Source organism: Oncorhynchus clarkii, chromosome 19 (genome assembly GCF_045791955.1).
Source record: "Oncorhynchus clarkii lewisi isolate Uvic-CL-2024 chromosome 19, UVic_Ocla_1.0, whole genome shotgun sequence".
Taxonomy (NCBI): domain Eukaryota; kingdom Metazoa; phylum Chordata; class Actinopteri; order Salmoniformes; family Salmonidae; genus Oncorhynchus; species Oncorhynchus clarkii.
The window spans coordinates 38,829,308-38,837,608 of NC_092165.1; positions in this window are offsets into that span (position 1 = coordinate 38,829,308).

Sequence of the window (8,301 nt, forward strand, 5' to 3'; positions counted from 1 at the left end):
GCATGGTTTGATTAAGGGGAGGAGGGAGGGGAGACTTGATGCCCAGCCTGGAAAATGTAGTTTGAAGACCTGATTATTATCATCATTATTTATTTATACCATAGCTTCCCCATCCAGCTAATATCATTAAAATTCCATTAGCATTTTTCGTCTCACAACAGTGAATAGATTACTGTATGTGTATAACTGCTGGTGCCTCCAAGATCATGTTTGAGATCGGAGACTAAAGTAAGAGGGACACATTTGGGAACCCCTCTAGCCTAGTCCTGCCTAGTTCAAGCTCTGTGGGCCCACCTCACTAAACCAAGAATAGGCTGGTGCTGCTGGATACTTTTCTCATGAGCTCGGACAAAGGGAGTGAAGATGCCCTGCTTGCTAAACAGTGAACACACACTCTTTCTCCTCCTCCCTCCTCCTCCTTGTAAAGCAGATTAATTAAAAGCGCTCTCTCTCCTCTCTTATCAGTGTGAGTAAGGCACTTACAGTAAGCCCCCAGGGGAGCCTCTCTTGTCAGGGTGGGCAGGCAGGGGGGAGGGGGGAGCCTCCAGGAGAGATGCTAATTTCATCCACTGGAGATCTTCTTCCCCAGGAATTACTGCTGCTGTTAGCACCTCTGCCTGTCTCGGTCTTTGTACATTATGATATGTATCTCCATCATTTGTGTCTTGTTCTATCATCTCTGCCATTCATTGCAGTTATGTCACTTGGTCTAGTCTTCACAAAGGTATTCTTGTCTCAGGTTACGGCCCTTCATATCAGCACAGCCTCATAAGAAGCTGGCTCTGGACCAGGTAAGATGATACACCTGCTTCTGTCTCTTACATCCTACACTCACAACACACAAAACAGACTATACCTTTCTGTCACTACCTATGGTTTTCTGACTGATTGCTGTGGACAACATCACTGACTTAACCAAGCCTCTAGTCTCCCATGAACCAGATGGGGGAGAGTGATTCTTCAGCAGCAGTCTCACTAATGGGAGAGGAATGTGGCCGTGTCCCGCTGGGTTGTTCACATGCACTCAGGCGGTGTGGGCTGGAACATACAGGAGGGAGCCTCTCTCTCACCCACCCTTCATCCCTCTGCTGCTGTGTCCCGCTCTGTTCCCTTTCCATCTTTCTCTCATGTGGTTTTGGCAGCCATTAATGGAATCTCCCAGTGCAGGCTACAGCAACCAGGAAGAAACATTGCCACGAGCGGCTGGGTCAACAAGGCTTGTTACTAAGCAACCCTTCACCACCCCCTGGGAACTGGTATCAAATGGCTTCTCTGATTGGTTGGAGCCGGGTTTGCTTGGAATTCATGTTATGTAATGTTGTCTTTCATGCCTGCAAGGAGCACGGGAGAGAGAGAAAGGAGATGTGTGCTTTGCTGTTGCCAGGCAGTTTTTCTGTTTCTCTCTTTGTATTACCTAAACAAATGTCCTAGGAGTAAACTGCGTGTTGAGTTACCCGGCACTGCTTTCGCCTGACAGTCTTGGCAATAAATGCCTGTTTAAACGTCAAGCTCAGAGAAGCTGGCAGGCTCCTGTGAGAAACCTCTCTTGGCAATAGAATAGAGACTAGCCTCATTTCACTGTTCCAGGCTTTTAAAGCTGAGAGACCAATCCAGTTCATCCAGCCCTTCCCCCAGTGTAAGCTATGGTAGAGAACCACTGACTCCATCACACTGTTATGACTGACCTGATTCCACCAAGGCCACCCAGTTCTCTCACCTTTAAAACTGTATGGGGCCAAAATAGTTTCATCAGTTTGTCTTCTCGTTATCTCCCAAGGGGCTTTCAACACTTCCTGCCTCTCCCATAGCTCCTCCCCAACAGTCACAGACCCTTCCTCCCATACAGTGGCCAGCCACCTACTAATTAGTCTTCAGAATAATTTATGTATTTATTTATTTTCCCCTCATTTTCATAATTAACGAGTCTTCCAGCTCCTATTATAAAAATACATTTTCATCACTGGGAGGCTGGGCTCAGCAGAGTGTCCATTGAGGGGAGGGGTGGGGGTGGGATGGTAGAAACAGCTCAGCAGGAGCTCAGACATGCTGCTGCAGAGGAAGCCTAAATGTCTCTTCATCACACTGTGGATTCCCCCACCTGCCTCACCCATAGCCACCTGCATTAGGGCTGGGATGGGGGATCAGGCTAGCCATAACCTCTGTATTGAGGCCCAGGTTGCAGATAGCGTGCAGAATCAGGTTACCAAGTCGGAACTGACTTGGTCGATTCTTCCTAATTGTTTCCTCAGATAGCCAACCCCCTGCCGGCGATCTCTGAGGCGGCGCCCCACTCTGTGCTGGTAGAGAGTGTCTACCAGGGTGGGAGAAGAGACGGGACAGTTCGAAAACTAATGACGTCATTTTCAGTTTATAACCGGTGGTAAACTGTATCGTGTTCAGTACTCTCGTGAATAAAATCTGCTGTTTGACTTGCAGCTGCAGCAACGGTCAGTAAGAAACTTCAAACTGGCCTGGTAGCCAGGCTCCTCTAGCATTAATTGTCATGCCATGTTGTCTGGCTACCAGACTGTCTACAAATGTTTGAAAACATGTATTTTGAGAGCAGTTGAGTAATCAATTTGTCTTCTTTTACTCCAGAGTATGGATGTGTTGACGATGATGGATTCTAGCACTACTGGGTCTGGCCTGTTTCTCTGGACTGTTGTGCTACTGTATCAGCCCTCCGACCCCTGTCCACAGACTTACATATGACACATGACTTGTATGCTCTCAGGGAGGTTGGAGGTGATGACGAGGGTCCGTTTCTCCTCAGGATATCTCCTTTAACTAGGAAAGAGGTTGTGGGTAGTATTGTGCTGGATCTAACAAAGAGACATTATGGTTAGTCTATCTTCCTTCCTACATTTCACAGGTCACTCAAGTATATGTTGCCCCCCCCCCCACCTCTATGATGGCCAATTCTGTCTCTGTATTCTTCACATGAAAGTACACTACCTAATGGTGAGATGTGTTGGGAACAATTGTCTCTCCCAGCTAATATGAGAACGGGTATTAGTGTTGCAGGAAGTAAATTGCTCTGTTTTAACACCCAATTAAAATTAAACACTCTGTCAATTCATAAGGATTTGTAAGACCCTTATTCTATAGTAATGGACAGAGCCCAGTCTTAAAGTCAAACAGCAGATTTTATTCACGAGAGTACTGAACACGATACAGTTTACCACCGGTTATAAACTGAAAATGACGTCATTAGTTTTCGAACTGTCCCGTCTCTTCTCCCACCCTGGTAAAAAGACAGTATCTCAAGCCTTCCCACATCGTCTCCCTACCAATTTAATATCATTTATGACCGAGCCAAGGTCTTCTTGTGTAGATAAGCATTCTAGCCAGTCTGAAGATATAGTTCATTAATTTCTACCAAGGAACAGACAGTCATTGTTCTAATTCTTGATTATATTTACACACATTATATTCAGTACTAGGATTAAAAAGAAAATTCGTACATATACAGTAACATAATAGTATTCTGATTAGTACATATACAGTAACATAATAGTATTCTGATTAGTCAGTCCTGATTGAAATGTATACATAATTAGTCATTATTGATAAAAATTCCCTTAACAATTAGTCCAATCAGTATTACAATCACAGCTACTTAAGAACAAATAATTAAAAATCTGTATGGGAGTTTACTTCTCGAAAACAAAATATTGCATTAATGTTGCCTTGAATATGCCAAACCATATGGCGTATGTTTTTCAGTTGAACTGGAAGCATTTTGTTTTTTAAATTCAACGCTGTTATTTCTTGCATTATGTGGTGTGATTTCTCATGACATTCTTTATGGAGAAATATTCTACAAAATGTTTTGAAGCGATCAGGAAGTGTTAATCATTTGTACGTAGAACTATAGAAGTAGAAGTATTGTCTTTGAACTGGCAATCTGAATTATTGTTGATGATGAACAAAGCAATCTTATGCATTCCTAATTAATGACATAATTGTGTTCCTGGTTTATTTTGTAAATTAGCTTTTATGGTTATATATTTTTAAATGTTGATTGGGAGGATTAATGGTGATTTGTTCAATATGTTGTTGATGTACAACTGTATTTAAGGAGGTGAGGAAATTGCTAATTTTCCCAGCCCTCTCTCTCCTTTTTGCTGCTACTCTACGTGTGTGAAAGTGTTGCCTCAGTAAATCTCCTACCAACAGGAAACCTATGTTCTTGTTCTCTTTTTCTTTCTGACATCTTGGCTAGTATTGTCTTTGATCTTGGGTTGACATTATTGTCAGAACAGCCTTTAGTCACAGTCTGGTTTAGTCATACAATAGTTTTCCTACAATAAAAGTATCACATAAACTGAGGTAAATATTAGAGTAGCCTAGCTGCTGGCTAAAAGCCATCAACTGAGCATCTCCAATTGGATAAAGCAAGGTTTAGAAAAGGTAATGTGGAGAAGCATTAAGCTGGAATGACCCACTTGTGTCTTTAATATACTTTTTTTCTATGTGCTTTTATGGTGGTATAGGTTATCAAGGCTATCAGATATCAATCTTGGCAAAAGTGTGTGTGGATTTAACTCTATGGAGAGGTCTGTGTCGCCTCTCCCCCGCACAGGGAACCGGACACTGAGAGGGTCTGTATCTGGGCAGGCATTTTGGAACATTACCACACCTCAGTCACATCATCCTCTTCTCGCTTCATTACCAGGGGAACCCAACCTCTCACTCAGGTGGGGGATTTGCAGCACCATTCTACAAATTCTACTCCTTCAAAGCCTGTAGTGTAGGCTATTTCTCTGCTGCTTGCAGTTGAATTTTATGTTATCTGGTATACTGTTTTTATGGTTTTATAATGCTCTTTAAAATGGCCACCCTGTAAAGTTGTCTTTGTTGGGGTTAATATCACTCCCTTCTTGTCATCTAAATCTTCATCTTTTACACAAAACTTTGACAATGATATTTACAGGTAAAGAATTTCTACATGTATTATTCTTTCAGTTTGGTAACTCCACTCACTGTTTACTGTCTGTTGAAGGAAACTGTTGTTGGTTATGCAGTTTTGTGGTGTACTGTGACCTTACTGCTCTTTCACAGTGCTACCAGAGGAGTAGAGGCCCTGTGGATCCATTCTTCAGCATGTTTTTATACTAGTTTACTAAAATGCAATTTTTCTAATGCCGATGAGACTTTTGGAGAGGGCCTCTGGCAGTGCTGTGAGGTAGATTCAAGAGAGGTGAAGAGAGAAGACCCATTCCTCCTCTTCCTCCCCCTCTTTGTTTCCAGCTCTCCCCACTCATACCCCAGGCAGATGAACACACATGAAGGCAGCAGCAGCCTCAGCATGACCCCCCCTCCTCCCCTCTCTCTGACAGCTGCAGTTTAGCAGCGGCGTTAACTCCACCTCAGGGCAGCAGAGCTCAAAGGCACCTTGCTGGGCCCGGCCCTGGCTGCTCGGACTCTGCTGCTGCTGCTCTGCCAGAATCATTTCCCTAATAATCCCACCTGCCTTAAACTCCCTCCACTCCAATCTGCCTTTTCCTGCATCAGCACTTTGATTCCCCCTCCTGGCTCCCTCACCCCAATTATTTCCTAGGACCTTAGCTTAAAGGGATTCCTTCACCCTCTCTTTGTAACCTCATTCTACACCAACTTCCCTGCTGTAGGCTGTTCTGTCCGGTGTGTGGGTGTATTCTGTTCCTCTGAATAGCCATTATAGGCATTGTCTTCGGAGATGATGGAGATTTTCATAGACTGATGCTGTCATCTTCATACAGGTATGACTGTGACATATTGGATGAGAGTGATCTGTGAAGGACATGAAAGTGTTAAGAGTAGCCTTACATTACAATAATGAGTTTAACATCCAAAGTTATGTTTTATTTATTTAACAGATATAGGTCTTGATTCACTTCTGTAATAATAGTGGAGAGAGAAACACTGCTAGGCACCCGGCCGAGCTTGGCTTTGTGAAGGATAGCATAGAGTCCAAGCAACAGCAAGAGCTTCTGTCGTCCTCTAATTCACAAACATAAATCTTCCAACTTTTGGCCTCATGCTCGTCTCTGTAAACAGCATGTGGAGGAGGAGGGCTAAATAGTTTCTCTGTGGCTACAGATGAGTTTGACTTCAGCTGTGGGCTCAGTTTTGATGTATGGTCCTATCTCTGTAATTGAATTCATCAAGGGATTACTGAACCTCATCTGTGGCGACAACTCCAATGGTAGCCCCTTGCTAACACACACACACCAAACTCGTCCGTCAGATACCCCCACACTCACATTTACTGCAGCAATTGAGAGAAATTAGATCTACCAGACCCCCAGCTTTGTGTGTACATGCGTATGTGAGTGTGTACCTGTCTGTACCAACCTACCGCCCCTCATCTGATCTGTGAGCCCACTAATGCTTCCTCTGCCCTCCCCCTGAGTGCACCCACACAAATGGGTCTCAGTGTGGGGTCAGAGCCTGGTGCCCTGAGCCTTATCAACTCCCAGAGCTCCAGTGTTGTGTTGTGTTCCAGCTAACCTAGTAGCTTTATAATCCTCTCCAGCCAGGTGTAATTATGTAGCGCAGGTGGAAGACACTGTTTAATTACAGGGTTAGGGCCCTGCACAAACCCACCTGTGAGAGCAGAGGGATAGGAGGAAAGAGGAAAGAAGCTGAGACAGATTGAAAGAGGGGTAGACAAAGAAGGGGCGAGGGAACTGACTGGAGCACAGGTTGAACACCTGGCTCTTGATTAGAGGGTTGGAACAAAGGGGGACGGGGATGATTCTGATTAAACAGACCATGTGGGCTCTGTTCTCTTTCTATAAGGGCTTCATCTATCTGGCGCTCGAGGGGGTGGGGGGTAGAAGGGTCGGAGGGGTCTATACAACCATCTCCAGATGTAGTGTTAGCCTTTAGCTCATAGACAAGAGGTATCTTGGAGCATCTCCAATTATATACTGCGTGCAGTGTTATCTTAGAGAGTCCCAGACACTGGTACATGGGCAGGTGTTCACTGTGGATCATTCAGCAGGGTTTGGCTCATGAAACTGCAGTGTGAGGGCTAGAGATAGGCCGACCTCCGTACAGCTGCCAGACTCATTCCCCCTCTCCTCTCCTTCCGTCTCCCCTTCTCCCTCCATGCAGGCCAGGCGAGGCTTCATCAGGGTGCCCTTGGGAACCAAGCCTGGAAACCTCCAGCCTCATGCAGCTGTGTGTCCACAAGCTCTAATACACACACACACATACACACACATTGTTTGGCGGATCTGGGCTGAGAGCCACCCAGACAGGCAGGGCCTGGGAGAGGAGATGAGCTGAGAGACCCGTTCTCTCCCAGGTCCCATACAACAGGTTCTCCTCCTCATCCTCTTCATCACAGCTGCATCCAGACTCCTTTGGACACACGCCGCTCGTCCCCCAGACACCCACAGCAGATAAATAATTTATCCCAGACCAGGCGGTGAACCACAACAATCTCACGTTTGTATGACTGTACACACAGAACATTATAATACAAAAAGCATTCACTGACTTGGTGTATGAATGGATCCTTACAACCTTCTTTTCCCTGTCTTTGGTGCTGCGTTTAGTTTTTCCAGTCTGGATGGCTACAAGGATAACATGTCACTTCATATTTCCATGTTGTTCAGTTACTTTGACATCCAGTGATGATCTCAGTTCCCTAGATCATTTATTGTCATCTGGGCCACCTGTTATGTACCTGAAGTACTGGGATTTGTCCTCTGGCTTGGGGCCTACAGGCACCGAGTGAGAAAGTGGACAGCAGCCAACCAAATGTGGTCTTTTTTTCTCTGCCAGCTCTGCTCTGCCTTGGCTGGTCACTCTGGCCAGTGTACCCCCAAGCCTGCCCAGTATCCTGTCCCTGTGTCTGACCACCTCATCTCCATCCACCATCTCTCCACCTCTCTCACCAGCCCCCGCTCCTCTCTCTGGTTCAACCACCACTGTGCTCCATCCTGGAGTGGCACAGTGCATGGTGATGGCTCTACAGCAGGGCTCTCCAACTTAGTATCTGGAGAGTTACCTTTCTGTAGGTTTTCACTCTGACCCTAATCTAGCACCCTTGATTCTAATAATTTCCTGGTTGATAAGCCTTTATTAGGATAGTTACAGCTGGGGTTCGAGTGAAAACCTACAGGAGGGTAGCTCTCCAGGAACAGGATTGGCGAGCTCCGCTCTACAGCCTCTGGCTGTTCCAGCATGGGGGCTGAAGTAGAGAAGATGAACAGGTTGGTTGCTATAGGCTCTCTGACAGCCACACTGACTGACTAAGAGAGCCACAGAGCAGAGCCTTGCCGAGCACACTGCTAACCTGCTCCA